Raw genomic sequence first — 10,581 nt, 5'->3', positions numbered from 1 at the left:
AATTGCTGAGGTATTCACTCTTGGTAGCGGCATTGGATGGACAGATGTGGGGAACATGGACTATGATCTGCCGCCTTGGTTCCCGCACGGCGGTGTGTTTGTGGATGGAGCTATTTATTGGATGGACAAGGAAGGAACCATTTTTGCCTTCGATTTGTCTGATGAAGAGTTTCACGAACTTCCATTACTACCTTGTTTGCCACGAGCTTGTCATATTCCTTCATTTAATATTACTCTACAGGTTTTAGGCGATTTTTTATGTGCATTTTATCACTGTGGAGAAAGTTGGGAGATTTGGTCTTTGAAGAAGAACAACAATCATCAACATGTGTTTTGAGTTTAGTTATGTTAATGATATCCAAATCCAACCGATCATATTAACAAAGAGTGGTGGGCTTCTGTGCTACGATAAAGATGAGAAAATTGTCTATCGTTTTTTTTTTCTTTTTTTTGACTTAAAAGGTTAAAATTTTCATTACAAGAAAAACTGGATTAAGCAACCAGCCAGTTTTGGTTGCAAAAGCCAATATTGAGTCGCTCTAACCCTTAGGGCGACTTAATTTGGCTCTCGCTCTTGAATTGCAAAAGGTGGGATCTCTATAGGTCTAGAGCAGCTAGGCACTCGCTCTAAATATATTTCAACTACCATCAGCGATTAACTAATATGATTGCTTTAAATTTATTCCAACCATCCTAATGTGAGTCGCTCTAAACACGTTCCAACTATCATCAGCGGTTAACTAATGTCACTGCTTTAAGTTTATTCCAATTATCCCTAATCGAGTCGCTCAAAATATGCTTCAACTTCCGCAGCGGCTAACCAATGTCATAGCTTTAACTTTATCTCAACCATCCTTCTGAGCAATAGGTTAAGTTGATCAATGTTTAGAGCGACTTGACCGACCAATAATCGGTTGCCCAAGGGTTTCTGAAATACGAGATTTTAGTCGGTTCTAACTTTGATCTTGTCTAAAAATAGTTGCTCCTAACTTTGAGCTTGTCTCACATTAGTTGCTCTAGATATTCATTAGCAGTGCTCTAGATATTCATCAGCAGGGAATATGCCGGTTGGTTTGAAAGCTTCAGGCCAGTTTTTACTCGGATGATTAAAAAATGAAATTAAAATTAATATAGAAATAAAATATGATAACCAAATTAAATGCAAATTAATTTATTTTATTAATCAATTACAATATCATTTATTAATCAACAAATTTACAATCAGCTTGACAAAGATAGAAAAAATAAAATCCCGTTTATTTGGTAAAAGAAATTAGAAGAGGAACAAGATTGATACATCCATTTCAACTTCAACTTTGAGAAGATTAGAGTTCTTTGAAATATCACTGGACAAGCTTAAAAACAAGGATCGATTCTGCAACTTAATATCATTCAATCTGTTCTTTTAGATTTTAGCTCTGATTTTGAGGTCAATAGAGTTCTCGTTCCGGATCTAATTCCTTCCTCCAAAAATTGGTCCTGCATATATACAAACAAGCAAATTCAAATTAGAACTATACATAATAAGGAAATCAAACTTAAGCAAAAAAACAGGATCAAGAACTAATCAACAAACCAATCAATAATACCTGATACTTCTGTTCCTTTTTCAAAGCTTAGATTAGTGGAGCAAACTTTTTTTCATTCCAAACAAACAAAAGTCCAGACCCATTGGAAAAATGAAAAACTATGACAACCATAGCAACATAAAGAACCAATCAATGAAACCCATACCTTTGGTACCTAATTTAAGGGTACCCTCAAACACTCTTGTCTAAGACGTAAATTTGATATGTTAATTACAACAAATCGCTAAACACCACTATTACTACGATCATTACAGACTACTAATTTCTGAAAAATTGATTAAGGCTCTTTGCCAATTTCTGATGAACAAACAAAACTAATTTCTGAAAATCATCAAACAACAAATAAAATCACTTGGATGTAAATAAATAAAACCCCCAAAATGAAAGAAAAATGAAGAACAATATGAATCAAACCCAAAAGGAACTCACATGCAAAATAAAACCCAGATTTCAATTCTTAATCGATAACCTATTAATTCAACATACAACAAAAATTGAACATGAAAAAAATGAAATAAAAACATAAACTAAGTCGAATAACCACAAATCTCAACTCTTCAACAATCATTAGAGTTGAAATCAGTAAAGGTTGAACATTTTAAACAAATCCCTAACTGAACAAGGAGGAAAAAATCAGCTTCAATTAAGTAATATTCCAAACTCCTCAAATCATCATTGGAGTCGGAATCGGTTACAAGTTTAACTATTTAGCAGGAAATAAAGATAGATCACCTTAAACCATCTAAATCAAAGTAAAAATGTCTACCAAAAATTGAGAAAACTTGACGGGAAAAGAATTTTAAAGAGCGATTCAAAAAATTAATCAGGTGATACTGGTGTTTGTTCAAACTTCATAGAGATAGATGTGAAGACTATGGATTTTTTACTGTGAGAACTAGTTGAGAAGGAGAAGAGAAAATGGAGATGAGGTAGAGAAAGGAGGCGGCGACGGAGAGAATGAGGTAGGGTTAGGTTTTTTTCTTTCTTAACGATTTATTTATAGAGTAAACAAGATGCTCCATCCCAAGAAATATCTAACGACATCTAGGGCCCAGATTATTGCACGCATATTTTGCACGTGCACTTCAGCTCTATATTTTTGGAATGGGAAAAAATATGTTTATCTAATTTAGGAAATATAATTCCGGATTTTTAATTTGCAAAAATATAAAGTTCTGAAAAGTCTACGTCTCCAAAATTGTGAGAATCCATAAATTAATGTTTTTTCTATAAATTAAGAAATAAACGATTGTTTAACTAAAGAAAATTCTCAAAATATCTTCCCTAACATAACTAATGTGATAAATGATAATCCCAAAAAATTTCCTCAAAAATTTCTTTCCATTTACCTTTTCTTACTTCTCGTTAAAAAGTGAAAATATATTTTTTCTCATCGTAATTATCGAATTGAATTTTTGAATTTCATGTTTTGAAAAATCATAATTATCACCACCATTGAAAACTGCAATTTTCATAATTGAGTGATAATCGCAATTATGAGTCATTGAAATTCCAACTTTCACGATTTTGTGATAATTGTTCCAATGAAAAATATTTTATGGTAAAAAATAAAAGTTATGCGAAAGCCGATGTTATCAATTTGAAATTTTAAGTTTTCACATAGTAATTTTCACGTTTTGCAACCACTTACATTGTGAAAAAGTTGCAATTATCACTACTATTAAAAACTCCCATTTTTACAACTATGTGATAATCATAACTATCAACCAATTTTCACAGGTTTGTGATAATCTTAGTTTTCAAATGAATTTTCAATGCAAAAAAGTTATCAACTCTTTTGTTTAAAACTGAGAACTAAAATTTCATTCAATTTGGAATCAAATTATTTAAACCCTAACTTTAAAAAGGGAAAAAGAAACTGAAAAAGATTTTTTTTCCACTTTAAAAAAATTAGAAAGATCCCAGATTAAAAGCCTACACCATAATAGCTTTCTTGTTCTTGTATTATTACTTTTCTCTTAAAGGGTGTGGATACCTGGTATGGTATCGTCAAGAACTCTCGAACTCAGATCAAAAGGGTATGAATACTGATGGTAAACAATAGGTCAACCAGGTATGATACCGAGTATGGTTACTTTTGGCAGTTGTGAAATCTGATCCAAAAGGTATGCATACATGTGTGCGTACGTGCTCTTCGAAGTTTGCGAAGTCATATCAGAAGGGTATGGATACCAGGTATAGTATCGTCAAGAAGTCCCGAACTCATATCAAAAGAATATGCATACTGATGGTAGGCAGTTGGTTGTTTGCTTGGGATATTTTTTAAAAGATAAATAAGAAAATAATTTGTGAACAATAAATTGGTTTAACTGAGTTTGCTAAATATATATGAATATCTATTGCTCGAATATATTTCAAGAGTTTAAACAAGACAAGTTTGAACCTGAAATTGTCTTAGAAGTGTGTACAATTATTTGGTTTGGTAACTTAATTTCTCTCGAATTCCATCGGTTTCTCTTGTTATCCACTATTTTGATCAAGTGCCCATCGACCTTGGTCAACTTTGGTCTTTGTTACTCGATTTCTCTCGGACTCCATAGATTTTATTGCTAGATTTAGAATTCTGCTATAGATATTTCGATGAGATCAAAAAAAAAGTATATTTTAGTTCATACAGCTAGATTTAGAGTCCTTATACAGATATTCCGATCAATCAAAGATAGGACGAGGGATATTTTGCTCCACATTTCTAGATATTGACATTCGATATACATTCCAGCTATGGAACTAAGCAGATTTTGGGGTATTCATTGTTAGATTTTGTGTTCCGATATAGACATTCCGACTAATTAGAAGTCATAAGGGGCATAGTTTAGTCCACACTGACCTACAATAGAGTTTACTGAACTAGGATTTATTAGTGGAAGAAAAGAGAATACAATTTCACAAAACATAAATTAGTTCGACTGAATTTTCCATCAGCTCAATTATACGCAACAACAACAATCCAATTTCACATGTATGGATACCAGGTATGCGTACCACTAAGTCATTTCGATCTATAGCTACGCCGGTACGTGTACTGAGTACATGTAATACGACTCACGAGTTCACAAACTTATTTCTTCTTTTTGACTTCCTGAGGTCTTATTGCTTCATTTTATGGTCTTATTTCGCCTCTTTAATTAGGTTTTGGAGAATATTTTTATGGAATCTTAATTTTAGATGGTTGGATTCATCGTTCTTACGGAGTTTCCTACTTATAGTAGTCCACTACTAGCCAAGTTTCGATATCGGAGCCACTTTCTTTCTCGAAGTTGATGAAATTAGGGTTTGTTTAAATTTTTGGATAATATTTTGATGGAATCTTACTTATAAATGGTTGGATTCATCGTTCTCACAAAGTTTCCGACTTATAGTAGTCAACTCTAGGTCAGGTTTCAATTTCGGAGCCAATTTCTTTCTCTAAGTTGATGAGATTAAGGTATGTTTAAGGTTTCAGAAAATATTTCTATGAAATTAATATAATTTCTTCCTTTTGCCTTCATGAGGTCTTATTGTTTCATTTTATGGTCTAATTTCACCTTTTTAATAAGGTTTTGGAGAATATTTTGATGAAATCTTAATTGCAGATGGTTTGATTCATTGTTCTTAAGGAGTTTTCGACTTATAGTGGTCCATTCCCGGTCAGGTTTTGATCTCGAAGCCACTTTCTTTCTTGAGGTTGATGAAATTAGGTTTTTTTTAAGGTTTTGGATAATATTTTGATGGAATCTTACTTATAAATGGTTGAATTCATCGTTCTTACGGAGTTTCCGACTTATAGTAGTCAACTCCAGGCCAATTTTCATTTCCTAGACAATTCCTTTCTCGAAGTTGACGAAATTAGGGTCTTTTTAAGGTTGCGGAGAATATTTAGATGAAATTAATATTATCTCTTCTTTTTTCCTTCATGAGGTCATATTGTTTCATTTTATGATCTTATTTTATCTCTTTAATAAGGTTTCGGAGAATATTTTGATGGAATCTTAATTGTAGATGGTTGGATTCATCGTTCTTACGAAGTTTTTGACTTATAGTAGTCCACTCCTGGCGAGGTTTCGATCTCGAAGCCACTTTCTTTCTCGAAGTTGATGAAATTAGGGTTTGTTAAAGGTTTTGGAGAATATTTTGATGGAATTTTTCTTATAAATGGTTGGATTAATTGTTTTCACGGATTTTCCTATTTATAGTAGTCAACTCCATGCCAAGTTTCGATTCAGAGCCAATTTCTTTCTCGAAGTTGATGAAATTAGGGTGTGTTTAAGGTTTCAGAGAATATAAATTAATCTTATTTATTCTTTTTTCCTTCCTGAGGTCTTATTGTTTCATTTTACGGTCTAATTTCACCTTTTTAATAAGGTTTTGGAGAATATTTTGATGGAATCTTAATTATAGATTGTTTGATTCATTGTTCTTACGGAGTTTCCGACTTATAGTAGTCCATTTCCGACCAGGTTTCGATCTCGAAGCCACTTTCTTTCTCGAAGTTGATGAAATTAAGGTTTGTTTAAGGTTTTGGAGAATATTTTGATGGAATTTTACTTATAAATGGTTGGATTCATCGTTCTTACGGAGTTTCCGACTTATAGTAGTCAACTCCAGGCCAAGTTTTGATTTCGGAAAAATTTTCTTTCTTGAAGTTGACGAAATTAGGGTATGTTTAAGGTTGCAGAGAATATTTAAGAAATTAATATTATTTCTTCTTTTTTCCTTCATGAGGTCTTATTGTTTCATTTTATGGTCTTATTTCGTCTCTTTAATAAGGTTTTGGAGAATATTTTGATGGAATCTTAATTGTAAATAGTTTGATTCATTGTTCTTATGGAGTTTCCGACTTATAGTAGTCCACTCCCGGTTAGGTTTCGATCTCGGAGCCACTTTCTTTCTCGAAGTTGACGAAATTAATGTTTGTTTAAGATTTTTGAGAATATTTCGAAGGAATCTTACCTGAAAATGAATGAATTGATCGTTCTTATGAAGTTTTCGACTTATAGTAGTCCACTCTCGTCCAGGTTTCCAGTTTGCATGTCGTTATAGCACAATTGAAGTTCGTATCAAGATTAAGCTTCATATTTATCTATTTTGATAATGTACTAAAGCTACTTCATGACCTGTATGACTAGTCCAAATTACTTAATGACCTGTATGACTAGTCCAAATTACTTCATGACTTATGTGACTAGTCCTAATTCAAAATGGAAACACAAAAGCACGAAGAAAACACACATACCTGGATCTGTATGATTTTAATTTGGCCAATGGAAAACCAGAGACTTTACATAAACAAATCCAGAGCGTTGGATCAATATGGTACCCCCAATAGATCACATAAGAGTCTCTCCACCAAATCCAATCCGTATAATAAATTATGTGTCAATAGAAAACCAGAGAACTTCATCCTACGAATATATTTTCAAAATACCAAAAGCGCACGGATCAGTTGCTTATCCAACGGTGGTGCCAAATTGCCGCCCAAAACATCTTGTGTGGAAAATTTGGAGGGAATTTTGGACGCGTTAGTTTGAATCTGCCGCCCAAAATAATTTTGATTGAAATCTAGATTCTGATAGAAACTTTAAAATTGAAATATCAATCAGAAACCCTCAAACTTTCTCCGCTCTCGTTTTGAAACCTAACTCTTTAGAATTGAACTCCTCGAATTTCACATCTTCGATTTCTCACCTTTCTTTCTCTGTCTCAATTCGTCTATAAAATCCTCCTTTTCCCCTAGCCCTTTTCTTCGAATTAAATAAAAAGTGATGATTTTCTGCAAAGTGGGTTTCATTTTCTGTAATTAGGGTTGATACTTTTGAACTGAGTGTTGGTGTAATAGGGGAAATCCGATTGAAGTAGGTTTTGTAAATAGAGGCAAATCTTTGTTCTTTGGATATGCTTGTAATTTGTTTGATAAAATTACTCTGAGAATTTTCTCTCAGATTTGGTTAGTTGATTTTTGTTTCAGATGGAAATTGGATAATGAGATTGTTTGAAAGGGAATCAGAAGATGAACTGGAGAATTTTAGTCACCACTACTGAAAGCTCACGTTTCAGATGAATAACTTTCTCAGAGAGAAAAAGGTATAATCACTTTATTCGTTGAAGTTTGTAATTGGATCGATTTCAGTTTTTTTATTTATATTTGATTGTGGGTATTTTTTTTATGTTATGGTTCAAGGGCTACCAGAAGTGTCACTGAGTGGTAAAGAATTGTTGTAAGAATGGGTATATGGATTGATTTTAAGAATGATTATAGAACTATGTGTATCAATTTTATGCAGACTGTTTGGTGTTTTCAACTATATGAAAAGGGTTTGGTTTACAGAGGCTGTAAGGTACAGACTATATGTCAAGATATCTAGCATTGTCGAACTGAAATATATGTCATATGTGATGTAGTGAGTTCAAGGATATTTTCATTCCCAAAGTTAAAATCGATGGAGATTCGCGTACATCGGCTATGTGATTAATTGAATTTCTGATGAATTTCAACTTCATTCAATGAATTCCCCTTTTAATGCAATGTCCAAGCTTTTTATTTTTTCTTTTCGTATTACAAACCATCTTGCACTTGGGATAATTTCTAAGAAATTATCTCTGCAAGATATTCTGATTGTATGCAAGATAGTCTGATTGTGATTCTTAGAGTTTGGAAATTATGGGGCTAAGTTGTTGCTGGACCTTACTGTTGGCAGGAGAGTATTACTGAATTTTCATGTGTGGTTGGAATGCTGGTTACAAGGCGTTATTGTTTAGTCAATTGAAACTTCTGATGTTAATGTCATTCTTTTTCGCCTTGTCTGCTCGAAATAGGGCCTTTCTTTACTTTCCGATCCATTTAAGCTTGGACCTGTAACATACAAAATGATTTCTACACCTTCATGTCATGGTGATCTATGGAGTTCAAGCCTATCAAATACTAGTGGTAGTGTGCACCCCTTTATCCGCCTCTACTTTACATTTCAGTTTTGAGTAAATCTTTATTATATTTGTAGTTGTAGTACTGGTGTTTATGCTAGTTGGGAGCACATGGTTGGATCATGTATTAGCTTCTAATTTATATTCTTTGGTTTGAGTTCTGAATTTTACATATGTTACAGTTAAGTTTCTCAAGAATTTCAAGTACTGTTGAGAAGGGTGGTGATATAGTCTAACTACAGAACATTCTTTGTATTCCAGTGCAGGGCTTCCCAACCAAAGGATGCGTCATGGTCTAACTGTGCCAAAAACTGATTGATGTAGTGGGGTTTTCAAGTCTTTTGGTTTTCTAATCTGTAGTCTGTTTGTTTCTGCAGGGATTGTTGAGATGGAATTGGAGGTGAATTAAGATGCTGGGATGAATTACTACCGTATGTCTTTGGACTAATCTTGAAGAAAAAATCCATGCAAGATATTCTGATTGTGATTCCGACTGAGGATTGGAGTGCTTGCATTTACAGGACAAAATTAATTAAGTCATTGAAATGCTCATTACTAGAAGCTGTGGTGCCATTAGTAAGCCTGGAATTACTGGACTTTCTGGCGAGTGCATGCTTTGCCTCATTGCTACTGTGGACACAAAGGTGAATAATCTCTCACTCAAAGCTTGAAGTCAATGATATATGATTATCTCTCTATGATGTTCGATTCCTTGTTTTATCTTACTACTCTCGTAATGGCCGCCTTTGTAGCATACACTTTACAGTAGTTTAAGGAAAACAAGTGTATTTGCAATTAGTAGAGGAATTGAAGGATTTGTGGGGACGTGGAGGCTTGTAGGTCCAAAAGTCATGATTCCCATGTTCTGTTGGAACATTTGTCACTGATAGCAATTTGTTGAAATTTTCCAGATAATCTGTGTGAAGAAATGACTGAGTTATATATGTTTTTCAGAGTGTTGTGTGTTGGGGTCCTTGATATGGCTGATTTTGACAAACTGCAGGACAATATTGCAATCACATTTTGCAAGTTAGGAAGGATATTTCCCCATATTTTTTTCCGTGATGACGCATTTTCATTCATCTAGCAGAACAAGCAAAGGTTGTTGGTCCAGTGTAGTATAGTTGGATGTTTTCGATTGAGAGGTACGAAAAATATCAATGTCTTTCTTGAACATGAGATTCTGCTGTAATGATTTTTCAGTCATGATACTAAGAGCAAATATTCTATACTTGGGAGAACTTCACAACTACAAAAAGACACCAACTAATTTGTTGATGCAATGCACATTTAACTTGTTTCTTTGCACCAGTAACAGGGTTATTATGTTTTTACATTTGAGAGTGTATTACTCATTCAATTGGTCAATTGTGTTTCCAGGAGGGTCTGCCAATCATGTTTTCTGTGTGCAACAAAATAAAAGGGAGAGGGAGAAAATGTAGAAGAACAAACACAAGATATCTTGGAGCCCGCAAAGCTACCGAAGTCGACGCTTGCAGAGTGGCCTCCGCGAAACTCTGCATTTCTAATTTATCAACTGTTACTGAAACAGTATGCAGTGCAGGCCTCTTAGAGAGTCTCAAACAATTTGTTTTCCCCCTTTCAGTAGGATATAATCTTAATACATGATTTTCTTAAAGTGTTCTCATGATAACAAAAAATATGTAATTTTAAACTGCTTCAACATATAAAATCCAACAGTGGAGTTTCAAAGTAAAAACAGAATTGTTGTAATTTGTTTATACAGGAATCTATGTACAAACTGTTGTAATTCATGAAAAACGTCAAACAAATAGCTTTTGAACTGTTGAAACTTAGGTAAGTTGCCAACAATAGAGAAGGAAAGGATATGACAGAATTTGGAATGTAATATTGAAATTGTTGATCTCAATGTTAAAAGTTTCAGATTTTCACTGGAATAATGTGTTGTTGGATTTGTAAAAGAGTTTGGTTTAAATTATAGTCAATTTCTCATGTTAACTTTTTTACAATTTGTGCATTCAAGCATTTGATCATAGTGAATCAAATCATTGATTTGAATGAGTTTTCATGTTTCCATTGAATATATCCAATA

General features: G+C 33.4%; 2 long non-coding RNA genes across 7 annotated transcripts; one reads left to right on the top strand and one right to left on the bottom strand.

The window, feature by feature from the left end:
* Positions 1-1,142: 1,142 nt before the first annotated feature.
* Positions 1,143-2,562, bottom strand: LOC113319076. Its single transcript, XR_003345057.1, has 2 exons — positions 1,590-2,562; positions 1,143-1,479 (listed from the first exon to the last, which is right to left on the bottom strand). It is a non-coding gene; the product is annotated as an uncharacterized LOC113319076 (long non-coding RNA).
* A 4,446-nt stretch (positions 2,563-7,008) lies between these two features.
* LOC113319481 lies at positions 7,009-10,300 on the top strand. 6 transcript variants are annotated; one of them, XR_003345545.1, is made up of 6 exons: positions 7,009-7,441; positions 7,555-7,670; positions 8,774-8,800; positions 8,885-9,151; positions 9,511-9,652; positions 9,888-10,300. It is a non-coding gene; the product is annotated as an uncharacterized LOC113319481 (long non-coding RNA). The 6 variants fall into 6 exon arrangements; XR_003345542.1 differs by having other exon boundaries at positions 8,769-8,800; XR_003345544.1 differs by having other exon boundaries at positions 8,769-8,938; positions 9,029-9,151.
* Positions 10,301-10,581: the final 281 nt, after the last annotated feature.

The sequence above is a fragment of the Papaver somniferum genome, chromosome 10 (genome assembly GCF_003573695.1).
Source record: "Papaver somniferum cultivar HN1 chromosome 10, ASM357369v1, whole genome shotgun sequence".
Lineage (NCBI taxonomy): Eukaryota > Viridiplantae > Streptophyta > Magnoliopsida > Ranunculales > Papaveraceae > Papaver > Papaver somniferum.
This window is presented reverse-complemented; position numbering and strand designations above follow the sequence as displayed.